Source organism: Rhinoderma darwinii, chromosome 3 (genome assembly GCF_050947455.1).
Source record: "Rhinoderma darwinii isolate aRhiDar2 chromosome 3, aRhiDar2.hap1, whole genome shotgun sequence".
Lineage (NCBI taxonomy): Eukaryota > Metazoa > Chordata > Amphibia > Anura > Rhinodermatidae > Rhinoderma > Rhinoderma darwinii.
The window spans coordinates 77,793,188-77,809,704 of NC_134689.1; the positions used below are offsets into that span (position 1 = coordinate 77,793,188).

Below are 16,517 nucleotides of genomic sequence, written 5' to 3' on the forward strand. Positions count from 1 at the left end.
TTGTCCATTTCCATCATGTAGTTATTGGTTTATGATTAACAGTGCTGTAAAAAAGAGGTCCTGAAGAACCCTTGTTCTTGCTTTAACCTGAAAATACAGAAAAACTACCCTGGGAGGTACCCAGCAGTAGTTTAGTGGAGTTCCATTCTCTATAACATTCACTCAAGTAAGCAGAGGAATCGGTATTGTCTTACATAGTTTACTTAAATATGAGTATTCAAAAGTGGGATTTAAATCCACGCCTTCACGAGAGACTGCTCGGTCATCCTATCCTACACAAATAAGAAAACTTTCAAGATTGGATGCCAAGCCAGTCATCTGAAGAGTCTAACATTTTGGGGCGTGTTTTGGCATAGTGGGTTTTTTCACTAGCGCTGTCGGAATGACATTGCAGTGTGTTTAAGAAAAGTTGTATTGTCAGAAGTGGGATTTGAACCCACGCCTCCAGGGGAGACTGCGACCTTAACGCAGCGCCTTAGACCGCTCGGCCATCCTGACTTATAGAAAAGCCAAGCCTTTCAGAAATGGAAGAAAAAACCGTAATGTTAAGGGTCCAGTTTTTAGGAATTTAAAATAGAAAGATTAGTACTGTTTCTTGTCCATTTCCATCATGTAGTTATTGGTTTATGATTAACAGTGCTGTAAAAAAGAGGTCCTGAAGAACCCTTGTTCTTGCTTTAACCTGAAAATACAGAAAAACTACCCTGGGAGGTACCCAGCAGTAGTTTAGTGGAGTTCCATTCTCTATAACATTCACTCAAGTAAGCAGAGGAATCGGTATTGTCTTACATAGTTTACTTAAATATGAGTATTCAAAAGTGGGATTTAAATCCACGCCTTCACGAGAGACTGCTCGGTCATCCTATCCTACACAAACAAGAAAACTTTCAAGATTGGATGCCAAGCCAGTCATCTGAAGAGTCTAACATTTTGGGGCGTGTTTTGGCATAGTGGGTTTTTTCACTAGCGCTGTCGGAATGACATTGCAGTGTGTTTAATAAAAATTGTATTGTCAGAAGTGGGATTTGAACCCACGCCTCCAGGGGAGACTGCGACCTGAACGCAGCGCCTTAGACCGCTCGGCCATCCTGACTTATAGAAAAGCCAAGCCTTTCAGAAATGGAAGAAAAAACCGTAATGTTAAGGGTCCAGTTTTTAGGAATTTAAAATAGAAAGATTAGTACTGTTTCTTGTCCATTTCCATCATGTAGTTATTGGTTTATGATTAACAGTGCTGTAAAAAAGAGGTCCTGAAGAACCCTTGTTCTTGCTTTAACCTGAAAATACAGAAAAACTACCCTGGGAGGTACCCAGCAGTAGTTTAGTGGAGTTCCATTCTCTATAACATTCACTCAAGTAAGCAGAGGAATCGGTATTGTCTTACATAGTTTACTTAAATATGAGTATTCAAAAGTGGGATTTAAATCCACGCCTTCACGAGAGACTGCTCGGTCATCCTATCCTACACAAATAAGAAAACTTTCAAGATTGGATGCCAAGCCAGTTATCTGAAGAGTCTAACATTTTGGGGCGTATTTTGGCATAGTGGGTTTTTTCACTAGCGCTGTCGGAATGACATTGCAGTGTGTTTAATAAAAATTGTATTGTCAGAAGTGGGATTTGAACCCACGCCTCCAGGGGAGACTGCGACATGAACGCAGCGCCTTAGACCACTCGGCCATCCTGACTTATAGAAAAGCCAAGCCTTTCAGATATGGAAGAAAAAACCGTCATGTTAAGGGTCCAGTTTTTGGGAATTTAAAATAGAAAGATTAGAACTGTTTCTTGTCCATTTCCATCATGTAGTTATTGGTTTATGATTAACAGTGCTGTAACAAAGAGGTCCTGAAGAACCCTTGTTCTTGCTTTAACCTGAAAATACAGAAAAACTACCCTGGGAGGTACCCAGCAGTAGTTTAGTGGAGTTCCATTCTCTATAACATTCACTCAAGTAAGCAGAGGAATCGGTATTGTCTTACATAGTTTTCTTAAATATGAGTATTCAAAAGAGGGATTTAAATCCACGCCTTCACGAGAGACTGCTCGGTCATCCTATCCTACACAAATAAGAAAACTTTCAAGATTGGATGCCAAGCCAGTCATCTGAAGAGTCTAAAATTTTGGGGCGTGTTTTGGCATAGTGGGTTTTTTCACTAGCGCTGTCGGAATGACATTGCAGTGTGTTTAAGAAAAGTTGTATTGTCAGAAGTGGGATTTGAACTCACGCCTCCAGGGGAGACTGCGACCTTAACGCAGCGCCTTAGACCGCTCGGCCATCCTGACTTATAGAAAAGCCAAGCCTTTCAGATATGGAAGAAAAAACCGTCATGTTAAGGGTCCAGTTTTTGGGAATTTAAAATAGAAAGATTAGAACTGTTTCTTGTCCATTTCCATCATGTAGTTATTGGTTTATGATTAACAGTGCTGTAACAAAGAGGTACTGAAGAACCCTTGTTCTTGCTTTAACCTGAAAATACAGAAAAACTACCCTGGGAGGTACCCAGCAGTAGTTTAGTGGAGTTCCATTCTCTATAACATTCACTCAAGTAAGCAGAGGAATCTGTATTGTCTTACATAGTTACTTAAATATGAAATAGAAAATAGAAAGATTAGTACTGTTTCTTGTCCATTTCCATCATGTAGTTATTGGTTTATGATTAACAGTGCTGTAAAAAAGAGGTCCTGAAGAACCCTTGTTCTTGCTTTAACCTGAAAATACAGAAAAACTACCCTGGGAGGTACCCAGCAGTAGTTTAGTGGAGTTCCATTCTCTATAACATTCACTCAAGTAAGCAGAGGAATCGGTATTGTCTTACATAGTTTACTTAAATATGAGTATTCAAAAGTGGGATTTAAATCCACGCCTTCACGAGAGACTGCTCGGTCATCCTATCCTACACAAATAAGAAAACTTTCAAGATTGGATGCCAAGCCAGTCATCTGAAGAGTCTAACATTTTGGGGCGTGTTTTATCAAGCCAGTCATCTGAAGAGTCTAACATTTTGGGGCGTGTTTTGTCATAGTGGGTTTTTTCACTAGCGCTGTCGGAATGACATTGCAGTGTGTTTAATAAAAGTTGTATTGTCAGAAGTGGGATTTGAACCCACGCCTCCAGGGGAGACTGCGACCTGAACGCAGCGCCTTAGACCGCTCGGCCATCCTGACTTATAGAAAAGCCAAGCCTTTCAGAAATGGAAGAAAAAACCGTAATGTTAAGGGTCCAGTTTTTAGGAATTTAAAATAGAAAGATTAGTACTGTTTCTTGTCCATTTCCATCATGTAGTTATTGGTTTATGATTAACAGTGCTGTAAAAAAGAGGTCCTGAAGAACCCTTGTTCTTGCTTTAACCTGAAAATACAGAAAAACTACCCTGGGAGGTACCCAGCAGTAGTTTAGTGGAGTTCCATTCTCTATAACATTCACTCAAGTAAGCAGAGGAATCGGTATTGTCTTACATAGTTTACTTAAATATGAGTATTCAAAAGTGGGATTTAAATCCACGCCTTCACGAGAGACTGCTCGGTCATCCTATCCTACACAAATAAGAAAACTTTCAAGATTGGATGCCAAGCCAGTTATCTGAAGAGTCTAACATTTTGGGGCGTGTTTTGGCATAGTGGGTTTTTTCACTAGCGCTGTCGGAATGACATTGCAGTGTGTTTAATAAAAATTGTATTGTCAGAAGTGGGATTTGAACCCACGCCTCCAGGGGAGACTGCGACCTGAACGCAGCGCCTTAGACCGCTCGGCCATCCTGACTTATAGAAAAGCCAAGCCTTTCAGATATGGAAGAAAAAACCGTCATGTTAAGGGTCCAGTTCTTGGGAATTTAAAATAGAAAGATTAGAACTGTTTCTTGTCTATTTCCATCATGTAGTTATTGGTTTATGATTAACAGTGCTGTAACAAAGAGGTACTGAAGAACCCTTGTTCTTGCTTTAACCTGAAAATACAGAAAAACTACCCTGGGAGGTACCCAGCAGTAGTTTAGTGGAGTTCCATTCTCTATAACATTCACTCAAGTAAGCAGAGGAATCTGTATTGTCTTACATAGTTACTTAAATATGAAATAGAAAATAGAAAGATTAGTACTGTTTCTTTTCCATTTCCATCATGTAGTTATTGGTTTATGATTAACAGTGCTGTAAAAAAGAGGTCCTGAAGAACCCTTGTTCTTGCTTTAACCTGAAAATACAGAAAAACTACCCTGGGAGGTACCCAGCAGTAGTTTAGTGGAGTTCCATTCTCTATAACATTCACTCAAGTAAGCAGAGGAATCGGTATTGTCTTACATAGTTTACTTAAATATGAGTATTCAAAAGTGGGATTTAAATCCACGCCTTCACGAGAGACTGCTCGGTCATCCTATCCTACACAAATAAGAAAACTTTCAAGATTGGATGCCAAGCCAGTCATTTCTTTTCCATTTCCATCATGTAGTTATTGGTTTATGATTAACAGTGCTGTAAAAAAGAGGTCCTGAAGAACCCTTGTTCTTGCTTTAACCTGAAAATACAGAAAAACTACCCTGGGAGGTACCCAGCAGTAGTTTAGTGGAGTTCCATTCTCTATAACATTCACTCAAGTAAGCAGAGGAATCGGTATTGTCTTACATAGTTTACTTAAATATGAGTATTCAAAAGTGGGATTTAAATCCACGCCTTCACGAGAGACTGCTCGGTCATCCTATCCTACACAAATAAGAAAACTTTCAAGATTGGATGCCAAGCCAGTCATCTGAAGAGTCTAACATTTTGGGGCGTGTTTTGGCATAGTGGGTTTTTTCACTAGCGCTGTCGGAATGACATTGCAGTGTGTTTAATAAAAATTGTATTGTCAGAAGTGGGATTTGAACCCACGCCTCCAGGGGAGACTGCGACCTGAACGCAGCGCCTTAGACCGCTCGGCCATCCTGACTTATAGAAAAGCCAAGCCTTTCAGAAATGGAAGAAAAAACCGTAATGTTAAGGGTCCAGTTTTTAGGAATTTAAAATAGAAAGATTAGTACTGTTTCTTGTCCATTTCCATCATGTAGTTATTGGTTTATGATTAACAGTGCTGTAAAAAAGAGGTCCTGAAGAACCCTTGTTCTTGCTTTAACCTGAAAATACAGAAAAACTACCCTGGGAGGTACCCAGCAGTAGTTTAGTGGAGTTCCATTCTCTATAACATTCACTCAAGTAAGCAGAGGAATCGGTATTGTCTTACATAGTTTACTTAAATATGAGTATTCAAAAGTGGGATTTAAATCCACGCCTTCACGAGAGACTGCTCGGTCATCCTATCCTACACAAATAAGAAAACTTTCAAGATTGGATGCCAAGCCAGTCATCTGAAGAGTCTAACATTTTGGGGCGTGTTTTGGCATAGTGGGTTTTTTCACTAGCGCTGTCGGAATGACATTGCAGTGTGTTTAAGAAAAGTTGTATTGTCAGAAGTGGGATTTGAACCCACGCCTCCAGGGGAGACTGCGACCTTAACGCAGCGCCTTAGACCGCTCGGCCATCCTGACTTATAGAAAAGCCAAGCCTTTCAGAAATGGAAGAAAAAACCGTAATGTTAAGGGTCCAGTTTTTAGGAATTTAAAATAGAAAGATTAGTACTGTTTCTTGTCCATTTCCATCATGTAGTTATTGGTTTATGATTAACAGTGCTGTAAAAAAGAGGTCCTGAAGAACCCTTGTTCTTGCTTTAACCTGAAAATACAGAAAAACTACCCTGGGAGGTACCCAGCAGTAGTTTAGTGGAGTTCCATTCTCTATAACATTCACTCAAGTAAGCAGAGGAATCGGTATTGTCTTACATAGTTTACTTAAATATGAGTATTCAAAAGTGGGATTTAAATCCACGCCTTCACGAGAGACTGCTCGGTCATCCTATCCTACACAAACAAGAAAACTTTCAAGATTGGATGCCAAGCCAGTCATCTGAAGAGTCTAACATTTTGGGGCGTGTTTTGGCATAGTGGGTTTTTTCACTAGCGCTGTCGGAATGACATTGCAGTGTGTTTAATAAAAATTGTATTGTCAGAAGTGGGATTTGAACCCACGCCTCCAGGGGAGACTGCGACCTGAACGCAGCGCCTTAGACCGCTCGGCCATCCTGACTTATAGAAAAGCCAAGCCTTTCAGAAATGGAAGAAAAAACCGTAATGTTAAGGGTCCAGTTTTTAGGAATTTAAAATAGAAAGATTAGTACTGTTTCTTGTCCATTTCCATCATGTAGTTATTGGTTTATGATTAACAGTGCTGTAAAAAAGAGGTCCTGAAGAACCCTTGTTCTTGCTTTAACCTGAAAATACAGAAAAACTACCCTGGGAGGTACCCAGCAGTAGTTTAGTGGAGTTCCATTCTCTATAACATTCACTCAAGTAAGCAGAGGAATCGGTATTGTCTTACATAGTTTACTTAAATATGAGTATTCAAAAGTGGGATTTAAATCCACGCCTTCACGAGAGACTGCTCGGTCATCCTATCCTACACAAATAAGAAAACTTTCAAGATTGGATGCCAAGCCAGTCATCTGAAGAGTCTAACATTTTGGGGCGTGTTTTGGCATAGTGGGTTTTTTCACTAGCGCTGTCGGAATGACATTGCAGTGTGTTTAATAAAAATTGTATTGTCAGAAGTGGGATTTGAACCCACGCCTCCAGGGGAGACTGCGACCTGAACGCAGCGCCTTAGACCGCTCGGCCATCCTGACTTATAGAAAAGCCAAGCCTTTCAGAAATGGAAGAAAAAACCGTAATGTTAAGGGTCCAGTTTTTAGGAATTTAAAATAGAAAGATTAGTACTGTTTCTTGTCCATTTCCATCATGTAGTTATTGGTTTATGATTAACAGTGCTGTAAAAAAGAGGTCCTGAAGAACCCTTGTTCTTGCTTTAACCTGAAAATACAGAAAAACTACCCTGGGAGGTACCCAGCAGTAGTTTAGTGGAGTTCCATTCTCTATAACATTCACTCAAGTAAGCAGAGGAATCGGTATTGTCTTACATAGTTTACTTAAATATGAGTATTCAAAAGTGGGATTTAAATCCACGCCTTCACGAGAGACTGCTCGGTCATCCTATCCTACACAAATAAGAAAACTTTCAAGATTGGATGCCAAGCCAGTCATCTGAAGAGTCTAACATTTTGGGGCGTGTTTTGGCATAGTGGGTTTTTTCACTAGCGCTGTCGGAATGACATTGCAGTGTGTTTAAGAAAAGTTGTATTGTCAGAAGTGGGATTTGAACCCACGCCTCCAGGGGAGACTGCGACCTTAACGCAGCGCCTTAGACCGCTCGGCCATCCTGACTTATAGAAAAGCCAAGCCTTTCAGAAATGGAAGAAAAAACCGTAATGTTAAGGGTCCAGTTTTTAGGAATTTAAAATAGAAAGATTAGTACTGTTTCTTGTCCATTTCCATCATGTAGTTATTGGTTTATGATTAACAGTGCTGTAAAAAAGAGGTCCTGAAGAACCCTTGTTCTTGCTTTAACCTGAAAATACAGAAAAACTACCCTGGGAGGTACCCAGCAGTAGTTTAGTGGAGTTCCATTCTCTATAACATTCACTCAAGTAAGCAGAGGAATCGGTATTGTCTTACATAGTTTACTTAAATATGAGTATTCAAAAGTGGGATTTAAATCCACGCCTTCACGAGAGACTGCTCGGTCATCCTATCCTACACAAACAAGAAAACTTTCAAGATTGGATGCCAAGCCAGTCATCTGAAGAGTCTAACATTTTGGGGCGTGTTTTGGCATAGTGGGTTTTTTCACTAGCGCTGTCGGAATGACATTGCAGTGTGTTTAATAAAAATTGTATTGTCAGAAGTGGGATTTGAACCCACGCCTCCAGGGGAGACTGCGACCTGAACGCAGCGCCTTAGACCGCTCGGCCATCCTGACTTATAGAAAAGCCAAGCCTTTCAGAAATGGAAGAAAAAACCGTAATGTTAAGGGTCCAGTTTTTAGGAATTTAAAATAGAAAGATTAGTACTGTTTCTTGTCCATTTCCATCATGTAGTTATTGGTTTATGATTAACAGTGCTGTAAAAAAGAGGTCCTGAAGAACCCTTGTTCTTGCTTTAACCTGAAAATACAGAAAAACTACCCTGGGAGGTACCCAGCAGTAGTTTAGTGGAGTTCCATTCTCTATAACATTCACTCAAGTAAGCAGAGGAATCGGTATTGTCTTACATAGTTTACTTAAATATGAGTATTCAAAAGTGGGATTTAAATCCACGCCTTCACGAGAGACTGCTCGGTCATCCTATCCTACACAAATAAGAAAACTTTCAAGATTGGATGCCAAGCCAGTCATCTGAAGAGTCTAACATTTTGGGGCGTGTTTTGGCATAGTGGGTTTTTTCACTAGCGCTGTCGGAATGACATTGCAGTGTGTTTAAGAAAAGTTGTATTGTCAGAAGTGGGATTTGAACCCACGCCTCCAGGGGAGACTGCGACCTTAACGCAGCGCCTTAGACCGCTCGGCCATCCTGACTTATAGAAAAGCCAAGCCTTTCAGAAATGGAAGAAAAAACCGTAATGTTAAGGGTCCAGTTTTTAGGAATTTAAAATAGAAAGATTAGTACTGTTTCTTGTCCATTTCCATCATGTAGTTATTGGTTTATGATTAACAGTGCTGTAAAAAAGAGGTCCTGAAGAACCCTTGTTCTTGCTTTAACCTGAAAATACAGAAAAACTACCCTGGGAGGTACCCAGCAGTAGTTTAGTGGAGTTCCATTCTCTATAACATTCACTCAAGTAAGCAGAGGAATCGGTATTGTCTTACATAGTTTACTTAAATATGAGTATTCAAAAGTGGGATTTAAATCCACGCCTTCACGAGAGACTGCTCGGTCATCCTATCCTACACAAATAAGAAAACTTTCAAGATTGGATGCCAAGCCAGTCATCTGAAGAGTCTAACATTTTGGGGCGTGTTTTGGCATAGTGGGTTTTTTCACTAGCGCTGTCGGAATGACATTGCAGTGTGTTTAATAAAAATTGTATTGTCAGAAGTGGGATTTGAACCCACGCCTCCAGGGGAGACTGCGACCTGAACGCAGCGCCTTAGACCGCTCGGCCATCCTGACTTATAGAAAAGCCAAGCCTTTCAGAAATGGAAGAAAAAACCGTAATGTTAAGGGTCCAGTTTTTAGGAATTTAAAATAGAAAGATTAGTACTGTTTCTTGTCCATTTCCATCATGTAGTTATTGGTTTATGATTAACAGTGCTGTAAAAAAGAGGTCCTGAAGAACCCTTGTTCTTGCTTTAACCTGAAAATACAGAAAAACTACCCTGGGAGGTACCCAGCAGTAGTTTAGTGGAGTTCCATTCTCTATAACATTCACTCAAGTAAGCAGAGGAATCGGTATTGTCTTACATAGTTTACTTAAATATGAGTATTCAAAAGTGGGATTTAAATCCACGCCTTCACGAGAGACTGCTCGGTCATCCTATCCTACACAAATAAGAAAACTTTCAAGATTGGATGCCAAGCCAGTCATCTGAAGAGTCTAACATTTTGGGGCGTGTTTTGGCATAGTGGGTTTTTTCACTAGCGCTGTCGGAATGACATTGCAGTGTGTTTAAGAAAAGTTGTATTGTCAGAAGTGGGATTTGAACCCACACCTCCAGGGGAGACTGCGACCTTAACGCAGCGCCTTAGACCGCTCGGCCATCCTGACTTATAGAAAAGCCAAGCCTTTCAGATATGGAAGAAAAAACCGTCATGTTAAGGGTCCAGTTTTTGGGAATTTAAAATAGAAAGATTAGAACTGTTTCTTGTCCATTTCCATCATGTAGTTATTGGTTTATGATTAACAGTGCTGTAACAAAGAGGTCCTGAAGAACCCTTGTTCTTGCTTTAACCTGAAAATACAGAAAAACTACCCTGGGAGGTACCCAGCAGTAGTTTAGTGGAGTTCCATTCTCTATAACATTCACTCAAGTAAGCAGAGGAATCTGTATTGTCTTACATAGTTACTTAAATATGAAATAGAAAATAGAAAGATTAGTACTGTTTCTTGTCCATTTCCATCATGTAGTTATTGGTTTATGATTAACAGTGCTGTAAAAAAGAGGTCCTGAAGAACCCTTGTTCTTGCTTTAACCTGAAAATACAGAAAAACTACCCTGGGAGGTACCCAGCAGTAGTTTAGTGGAGTTCCATTCTCTATAACATTCACTCAAGTAAGCAGAGGAATCGGTATTGTCTTACATAGTTTACTTAAATATGAATATTCAAAAGTGGGATTTAAATCCACGCCTTCACGAGAGACTGCTCGGTCATCCTATCCTACACAAATAAGTAAACTTTCAAGATTGGATGCCAAGCCAGTTATCTGAAGAGTCTAACATTTTGGGGCGTGTTTTGGCATAGTGGGTTTTTTCACTAGCGCTGTCGGAATGACATTGCAGTGTGTTTAATAAAAATTGTATTGTCAGAAGTGGGATTTGAACCCACGCCTCCAGGGGAGACTGCGACCTTAACGCAGCGCCTTAGACCGCTCGGCCATCCTGACTTATAGAAAAGCCAAGCCTTTCAGATATGGAAGAAAAAACCGTAATGTTAAGGGTCCAGTTTTTAGGAATTTAAAATAGAAAGATTAGTACTGTTTCTTGTCCATTTCCATCATGTAGTTATTGGTTTATGATTAACAGTGCTGTAAAAAAGAGGTCCTGAAGAACCCTTGTTCTTGCTTTAACCTGAAAATACAGAAAAACTACCCTGGGAGGTACCCAGCAGTAGTTTAGTGGAGTTCCATTCTCTATAACATTCACTCAAGTAAGCAGAGGAATCGGTATTGTCTTACATAGTTTACTTAAATATGAGTATTCAAAAGTGGGATTTAAATCCACGCCTTCACGAGAGACTGCTCGGTCATCCTATCCTACACAAATAAGAAAACTTTCAAGATTGGATGCCAAGCCAGTCATCTGAAGAGTCTAACATTTTGGGGCGTGTTTTGGCATAGTGGGTTTTTTCAATAGCGCTGTCGGAATGACATTGCAGTGTGTTTAAGAAAAGTTGTATTGTCAGAAGTGGGATTTGAACCCACACCTCCAGGGGAGACTGCGACCTTAACGCAGCGCCTTAGACCGCTCGGCCATCCTGACTTATAGAAAAGCCAAGCCTTTCAGATATGGAAGAAAAAACCGTCATGTTAAGGGTCCAGTTCTTGGGAATTTAAAATAGAAAGATTAGAACTGTTTCTTGTCTATTTCCATCATGTAGTTATTGGTTTATGATTAACAGTGCTGTAACAAAGAGGTACTGAAGAACCCTTGTTCTTGCTTTAACCTGAAAATACAGAAAAACTACCCTGGGAGGTACCCAGCAGTAGTTTAGTGGAGTTCCATTCTCTATAACATTCACTCAAGTAAGCAGAGGAATCTGTATTGTCTTACATAGTTACTTAAATATGAAATAGAAAATAGAAAGATTAGTACTGTTTCTTGTCCATTTCCATCATGTAGTTATTGGTTTATGATTAACAGTGCTGTAAAAAAGAGGTCCTGAAGAACCCTTGTTCTTGCTTTAACCTGAAAATACAGAAAAACTACCCTGGGAGGTACCCAGCAGTAGTTTAGTGGAGTTCCATTCTCTATAACATTCACTCAAGTAAGCAGAGGAATCGGTATTGTCTTACATAGTTTACTTAAATATGAGTATTCAAAAGTGGGATTTAAATCCACGCCTTCACGAGAGACTGCTCGGTCATCCTATCCTACACAAATAAGAAACTTTCAAGATTGGATGCCAAGCCAGTCATCTGAAGAGTCTAACATTTTGGGGCGTGTTTTGGCATAGTGGGTTTTTTCACTAGCGCTGTCGGAATGACATTGCAGTGTGTTTAAGAAAAGTTGTATTGTCAGAAGTGGGATTTGAACCCACGCCTCCAGGGGAGACTGCGACCTTAACGCAGCGCCTTAGACCGCTCGGCCATCCTGACTTATAGAAAAGCCAAGCCTTTCAGAAATGGAAGAAAAAACCGTCATGTTAAGGGTCCAGTTTTTGGGAATTTAAAATAGAAAGATTAGAACTGTTTCTTGTCCATTTCCATCATGTAGTTATTGGTTTATGATTAACAGTGCTGTAACAAAGAGGTCCTGAAGAACCCTTGTTCTTGCTTTAACCTGAAAATACAGAAAAACTACCCTGGGAGGTACCCAGCAGTAGTTTAGTGGAGTTCCATTCTCTATAACATTCACTCAAGTAAGCAGAGGAATCTGTATTGTCTTACATAGTTACTTAAATATGAAATAGAAAATAGAAAGATTAGTACTGTTTCTTGTCCATTTCCATCATGTAGTTATTGGTTTATGATTAACAGTGCTGTAAAAAAGAGGTCCTGAAGAACCCTTGTTCTTGCTTTAACCTGAAAATACAGAAAAACTACCCTGGGAGGTACCCAGCAGTAGTTTAGTGGAGTTCCATTCTCTATAACATTCACTCAAGTAAGCAGAGGAATCGGTATTGTCTTACATAGTTTACTTAAATATGAGTATTCAAAAGTGGGATTTAAATCCACGCCTTCACGAGAGACTGCTCGGTCATCCTATCCTACACAAATAAGAAAACTTTCAAGATTGGATGCCAAGCCAGTCATCTGAAGAGTCTAACATTTTGGGGCGTGTTTTGGCATAGTGGGTTTTTTCACTAGCGCTGTCGGAATGACATTGCAGTGTGTTTAAGAAAAGTTGTATTGTCAGAAGTGGGATTTGAACCCACGCCTCCAGGGGAGACTGCGACCTTAACGCAGCGCCTTAGACCACTCGGCCATCCTGACTTATAGAAAAGCCAAGCCTTTCAGAAATGGAAGAAAAAACCGTCATGTTAAGGGTCCAGTTTTTGGGAATTTAAAATAGAAAGATTAGAACTGTTTCTTGTCCATTTCCATCATGTAGTTATTGGTTTATGATTAACAGTGCTGTAACAAAGAGGTCCTGAAGAACCCTTGTTCTTGCTTTAACCTGAAAATACAGAAAAACTACCCTGGGAGGTACCCAGCAGTAGTTTAGTGGAGTTCCATTCTCTATAACATTCACTCAAGTAAGCAGAGGAATCGGTATTGTCTTACATAGTTTACTTAAATATGAGTATTCAAAAGTGGGATTTAAATCCACGCCTTCACGAGAGACTGCTCGGTCATCCTATCCTACACAAATAAGAAAACTTTCAAGATTGGATGCCAAGCCAGTCATCTGAAGAGTCTAACATTTTGGGGCGTGTTTTGGCATAGTGGGTTTTTTCACTAGCGCTGTCGGAATGACATTGCAGTGTGTTTAAGAAAAGTTGTATTGTCAGAAGTGGGATTTGAACCCACGCCTCCAGGGGAGACTGCGACCTTAACGCAGCGCCTTAGACCACTCGGCCATCCTGACTTATAGAAAAGCCAAGCCTTTCAGAAATGGAAGAAAAACCCGTCATGTTAAGGGTCCAGTTTTTGGGAATTTAAAATAGAAAGATTAGAACTGTTTCTTGTCCATTTCCATCATGTAGTTATTGGTTTATGATTAACAGTGCTGTAACAAAGAGGTCCTGAAGAACCCTTGTTCTTGCTTTAACCTGAAAATACAGAAAAACTACCCTGGGAGGTACCCAGCAGTAGTTTAGTGGAGTTCCATTCTCTATAACATTCACTCAAGTAAGCAGAGGAATCTGTATTGTCTTACATAGTTACTTAAATATGAAATAGAAAATAGAAAGATTAGTACTGTTTCTTGTCCATTTCCATCATGTAGTTATTGGTTTATGATTAACAGTGCTGTAAAAAAGAGGTCCTGAAGAACCCTTGTTCTTGCTTTAACCTGAAAATACAGAAAAACTACCCTGGGAGGTACCCAGCAGTAGTTTAGTGGAGTTCCATTCTCTATAACATTCACTCAAGTAAGCAGAGGAATCGGTATTGTCTTACATAGTTTACTTAAATATGAGTATTCAAAAGTGGGATTTAAATCCACGCCTTCACGAGAGACTGCTCGGTCATCCTATCCTACACAAATAAGAAAACTTTCAAGATTGGATGCCAAGCCAGTCATCTGAAGAGTCTAACATTTTGGGGCGTGTTTTGGCATAGTGGGTTTTTTCACTAGCGCTGTCGGAATGACATTGCAGTGTGTTTAAGAAAAGTTGTATTGTCAGAAGTGGGATTTGAACCCACGCCTCCAGGGGAGACTGCGACCTTAACGCAGCGCCTTAGACCACTCGGCCATCCTGACTTATAGAAAAGCCAAGCCTTTCAGAAATGGAAGAAAAAACCGTCATGTTAAGGGTCCAGTTTTTGGGAATTTAAAATAGAAAGATTAGAACTGTTTCTTGTCCATTTCCATCATGTAGTTATTGGTTTATGATTAACAGTGCTGTAACAAAGAGGTCCTGAAGAACCCTTGTTCTTGCTTTAACCTGAAAATACAGAAAAACTACCCTGGGAGGTACCCAGCAGTAGTTTAGTGGAGTTCCATTCTCTATAACATTCACTCAAGTAAGCAGAGGAATCTGTATTGTCTTACATAGTTACTTAAATATGAAATAGAAAATAGAAAGATTAGTACTGTTTCTTGTCCATTTCCATCATGTAGTTATTGGTTTATGATTAACAGTGCTGTAAAAAAGAGGTCCTGAAGAACCCTTGTTCTTGCTTTAACCTGAAAATACAGAAAAACTACCCTGGGAGGTACCCAGCAGTAGTTTAGTGGAGTTCCATTCTCTATAACATTCACTCAAGTAAGCAGAGGAATCGGTATTGTCTTACATAGTTTACTTAAATATGAGTATTCAAAAGTGGGATTTAAATCCACGCCTTCACGAGAGACTGCTCGGTCATCCTATCCTACACAAATAAGAAAACTTTCAAGATTGGATGCCAAGCCAGTCATCTGAAGAGTCTAACATTTTGGGGCGTGTTTTGGCATAGTGGGTTTTTTCACTAGCGCTGTCGGAATGACATTGCAGTGTGTTTAAGAAAAGTTGTATTGTCAGAAGTGGGATTTGAACCCACGCCTCCAGGGGAGACTGCGACCTTAACGCAGCGCCTTAGACCACTCGGCCATCCTGACTTATAGAAAAGCCAAGCCTTTCAGAAATGGAAGAAAAAACCGTCATGTTAAGGGTCCAGTTTTTGGGAATTTAAAATAGAAAGATTAGAACTGTTTCTTGTCCATTTCCATCATGTAGTTATTGGTTTATGATTAACAGTGCTGTAACAAAGAGGTCCTGAAGAACCCTTGTTCTTGCTTTAACCTGAAAATACAGAAAAACTACCCTGGGAGGTACCCAGCAGTAGTTTAGTGGAGTTCCATTCTCTATAACATTCACTCAAGTAAGCAGAGGAATCTGTATTGTCTTACATAGTTACTTAAATATGAAATAGAAAATAGAAAGATTAGTACTATTTCTTGTCCATTTCCATCATGTAGTTATTGGTTTATGATTAACAGTGCTGTAAAAAAGAGGTCCTGAAGAACCCTTGTTCTTGCTTTAACCTGAAAATACAGAAAAACTACCCTGGGAGGTACCCAGCAGTAGTTTAGTGGAGTTCCATTCTCTATAACATTCACTCAAGTAAGCAGAGGAATCGGTATTGTCTTACATAGTTTACTTAAATATGAGTATTCAAAAGTGGGATTTAAATCCACGCCTTCACGAGAGACTGCTCGGTCATCCTATCCTACACAAATAAGAAAACTTTCAAGATTGGATGCCAAGCCAGTCATCTGAAGAGTTTAACATTTTGGGGCGTGTTTTGGCATAGTGGGTTTTTTCACTAGCGCTGTCGGAATGACATTGCAGTGTGTTTAAGAAAAGTTGTATTGTCAGAAGTGGGATTTGAACCCACGCCTCCAGGGGAGACTGCGACCTGAACGCAGCGCCTTAGACCGCTCGGCCATCCTGACTTATAGAAAAGCCAAGCCTTTCAGAAATGGAAGAAAAAACCGTAATGTTAAGGGTCCAGTTTTTAGGAATTTAAAATAGAAAGATTAGTACTGTTTCTTGTCCATTTCCATCATGTAGTTATTGGTTTATGATTAACAGTGCTGTAAAAAAGAGGTCCTGAAGAACCCTTGTTCTTGCTTTAACCTGAAAATACAGAAAAACTACCCTGGGAGGTACCCAGCAGTAGTTTAGTGGAGTTCCATTCTCTATAACATTCACTCAAGTAAGCAGAGGAATCGGTATTGTCTTACATAGTTACTTAAATATGAAATAGAAAATAGAAAGATTAGTACTGTTTCTTGTCCATTTCCATCATGTAGTTATTGGTTTATGATTAACAGTGCTGTAAAAAAGAGGTCCTGAAGAACCCTTGTTCTTGCTTTAACCTGAAAATACAGAAAAACTACCCTGGGAGGTACCCAGCAGTAGTTTAGTGGAGTTCCATTCTCTATAACATTCACTCAAGTAAGCAGAGGAATCGGTATTGTCTTACATAGTTTACTTAAATATGAGTATTCAAAAGTGGGATTTAAATCCACGCCTTCACGAGAGACTGCTCGGTCATCCTATCCTACACAAATAAGAAAA

At 39.8% G+C, this 16,517-nt stretch overlaps 23 non-coding genes across 23 annotated transcripts; all 23 read right to left on the minus strand.

The window, feature by feature from the left end:
* Positions 1-415: 415 nt before the first annotated feature.
* TRNAL-AAG (transfer RNA leucine (anticodon AAG)) lies at positions 416-498 on the minus strand. Its single transcript has one exon. It is a non-coding gene; the product is annotated as a tRNA-Leu (tRNA).
* Positions 499-1,010: 512 nt separating this feature from the next.
* On the minus strand, positions 1,011-1,093 carry TRNAL-CAG (transfer RNA leucine (anticodon CAG)). The gene has a single exon. It is a non-coding gene; the product is annotated as a tRNA-Leu (tRNA).
* A 512-nt stretch (positions 1,094-1,605) lies between these two features.
* TRNAM-CAU (transfer RNA methionine (anticodon CAU)) lies at positions 1,606-1,688 on the minus strand. Its single transcript has one exon. It is a non-coding gene; the product is annotated as a tRNA-Met (tRNA).
* A 512-nt stretch (positions 1,689-2,200) lies between these two features.
* On the minus strand, positions 2,201-2,283 carry TRNAL-AAG (transfer RNA leucine (anticodon AAG)). The gene has a single exon. It is a non-coding gene; the product is annotated as a tRNA-Leu (tRNA).
* A 799-nt stretch (positions 2,284-3,082) lies between these two features.
* TRNAL-CAG (transfer RNA leucine (anticodon CAG)) lies at positions 3,083-3,165 on the minus strand. Its single transcript has one exon. It is a non-coding gene; the product is annotated as a tRNA-Leu (tRNA).
* Positions 3,166-3,677: 512 nt separating this feature from the next.
* On the minus strand, positions 3,678-3,760 carry TRNAL-CAG (transfer RNA leucine (anticodon CAG)). Its single transcript has one exon. It is a non-coding gene; the product is annotated as a tRNA-Leu (tRNA).
* A 1,075-nt stretch (positions 3,761-4,835) lies between these two features.
* TRNAL-CAG (transfer RNA leucine (anticodon CAG)) lies at positions 4,836-4,918 on the minus strand. The gene has a single exon. It is a non-coding gene; the product is annotated as a tRNA-Leu (tRNA).
* Positions 4,919-5,430: 512 nt separating this feature from the next.
* TRNAL-AAG (transfer RNA leucine (anticodon AAG)) lies at positions 5,431-5,513 on the minus strand. Its single transcript has one exon. It is a non-coding gene; the product is annotated as a tRNA-Leu (tRNA).
* Positions 5,514-6,025: 512 nt separating this feature from the next.
* TRNAL-CAG (transfer RNA leucine (anticodon CAG)) lies at positions 6,026-6,108 on the minus strand. The gene has a single exon. It is a non-coding gene; the product is annotated as a tRNA-Leu (tRNA).
* Positions 6,109-6,620: 512 nt separating this feature from the next.
* Positions 6,621-6,703, minus strand: TRNAL-CAG (transfer RNA leucine (anticodon CAG)). The gene has a single exon. It is a non-coding gene; the product is annotated as a tRNA-Leu (tRNA).
* A 512-nt stretch (positions 6,704-7,215) lies between these two features.
* Positions 7,216-7,298, minus strand: TRNAL-AAG (transfer RNA leucine (anticodon AAG)). The gene has a single exon. It is a non-coding gene; the product is annotated as a tRNA-Leu (tRNA).
* A 512-nt stretch (positions 7,299-7,810) lies between these two features.
* On the minus strand, positions 7,811-7,893 carry TRNAL-CAG (transfer RNA leucine (anticodon CAG)). The gene has a single exon. It is a non-coding gene; the product is annotated as a tRNA-Leu (tRNA).
* A 512-nt stretch (positions 7,894-8,405) lies between these two features.
* On the minus strand, positions 8,406-8,488 carry TRNAL-AAG (transfer RNA leucine (anticodon AAG)). The gene has a single exon. It is a non-coding gene; the product is annotated as a tRNA-Leu (tRNA).
* Positions 8,489-9,000: 512 nt separating this feature from the next.
* On the minus strand, positions 9,001-9,083 carry TRNAL-CAG (transfer RNA leucine (anticodon CAG)). The gene has a single exon. It is a non-coding gene; the product is annotated as a tRNA-Leu (tRNA).
* A 512-nt stretch (positions 9,084-9,595) lies between these two features.
* Positions 9,596-9,678, minus strand: TRNAL-AAG (transfer RNA leucine (anticodon AAG)). The gene has a single exon. It is a non-coding gene; the product is annotated as a tRNA-Leu (tRNA).
* Positions 9,679-10,432: 754 nt separating this feature from the next.
* On the minus strand, positions 10,433-10,515 carry TRNAL-AAG (transfer RNA leucine (anticodon AAG)). Its single transcript has one exon. It is a non-coding gene; the product is annotated as a tRNA-Leu (tRNA).
* Positions 10,516-11,027: 512 nt separating this feature from the next.
* Positions 11,028-11,110, minus strand: TRNAL-AAG (transfer RNA leucine (anticodon AAG)). Its single transcript has one exon. It is a non-coding gene; the product is annotated as a tRNA-Leu (tRNA).
* A 753-nt stretch (positions 11,111-11,863) lies between these two features.
* On the minus strand, positions 11,864-11,946 carry TRNAL-AAG (transfer RNA leucine (anticodon AAG)). Its single transcript has one exon. It is a non-coding gene; the product is annotated as a tRNA-Leu (tRNA).
* Positions 11,947-12,700: 754 nt separating this feature from the next.
* TRNAL-AAG (transfer RNA leucine (anticodon AAG)) lies at positions 12,701-12,783 on the minus strand. The gene has a single exon. It is a non-coding gene; the product is annotated as a tRNA-Leu (tRNA).
* A 512-nt stretch (positions 12,784-13,295) lies between these two features.
* TRNAL-AAG (transfer RNA leucine (anticodon AAG)) lies at positions 13,296-13,378 on the minus strand. The gene has a single exon. It is a non-coding gene; the product is annotated as a tRNA-Leu (tRNA).
* A 754-nt stretch (positions 13,379-14,132) lies between these two features.
* TRNAL-AAG (transfer RNA leucine (anticodon AAG)) lies at positions 14,133-14,215 on the minus strand. Its single transcript has one exon. It is a non-coding gene; the product is annotated as a tRNA-Leu (tRNA).
* Positions 14,216-14,969: 754 nt separating this feature from the next.
* Positions 14,970-15,052, minus strand: TRNAL-AAG (transfer RNA leucine (anticodon AAG)). Its single transcript has one exon. It is a non-coding gene; the product is annotated as a tRNA-Leu (tRNA).
* Positions 15,053-15,806: 754 nt separating this feature from the next.
* Positions 15,807-15,889, minus strand: TRNAL-CAG (transfer RNA leucine (anticodon CAG)). The gene has a single exon. It is a non-coding gene; the product is annotated as a tRNA-Leu (tRNA).
* Positions 15,890-16,517: the final 628 nt, after the last annotated feature.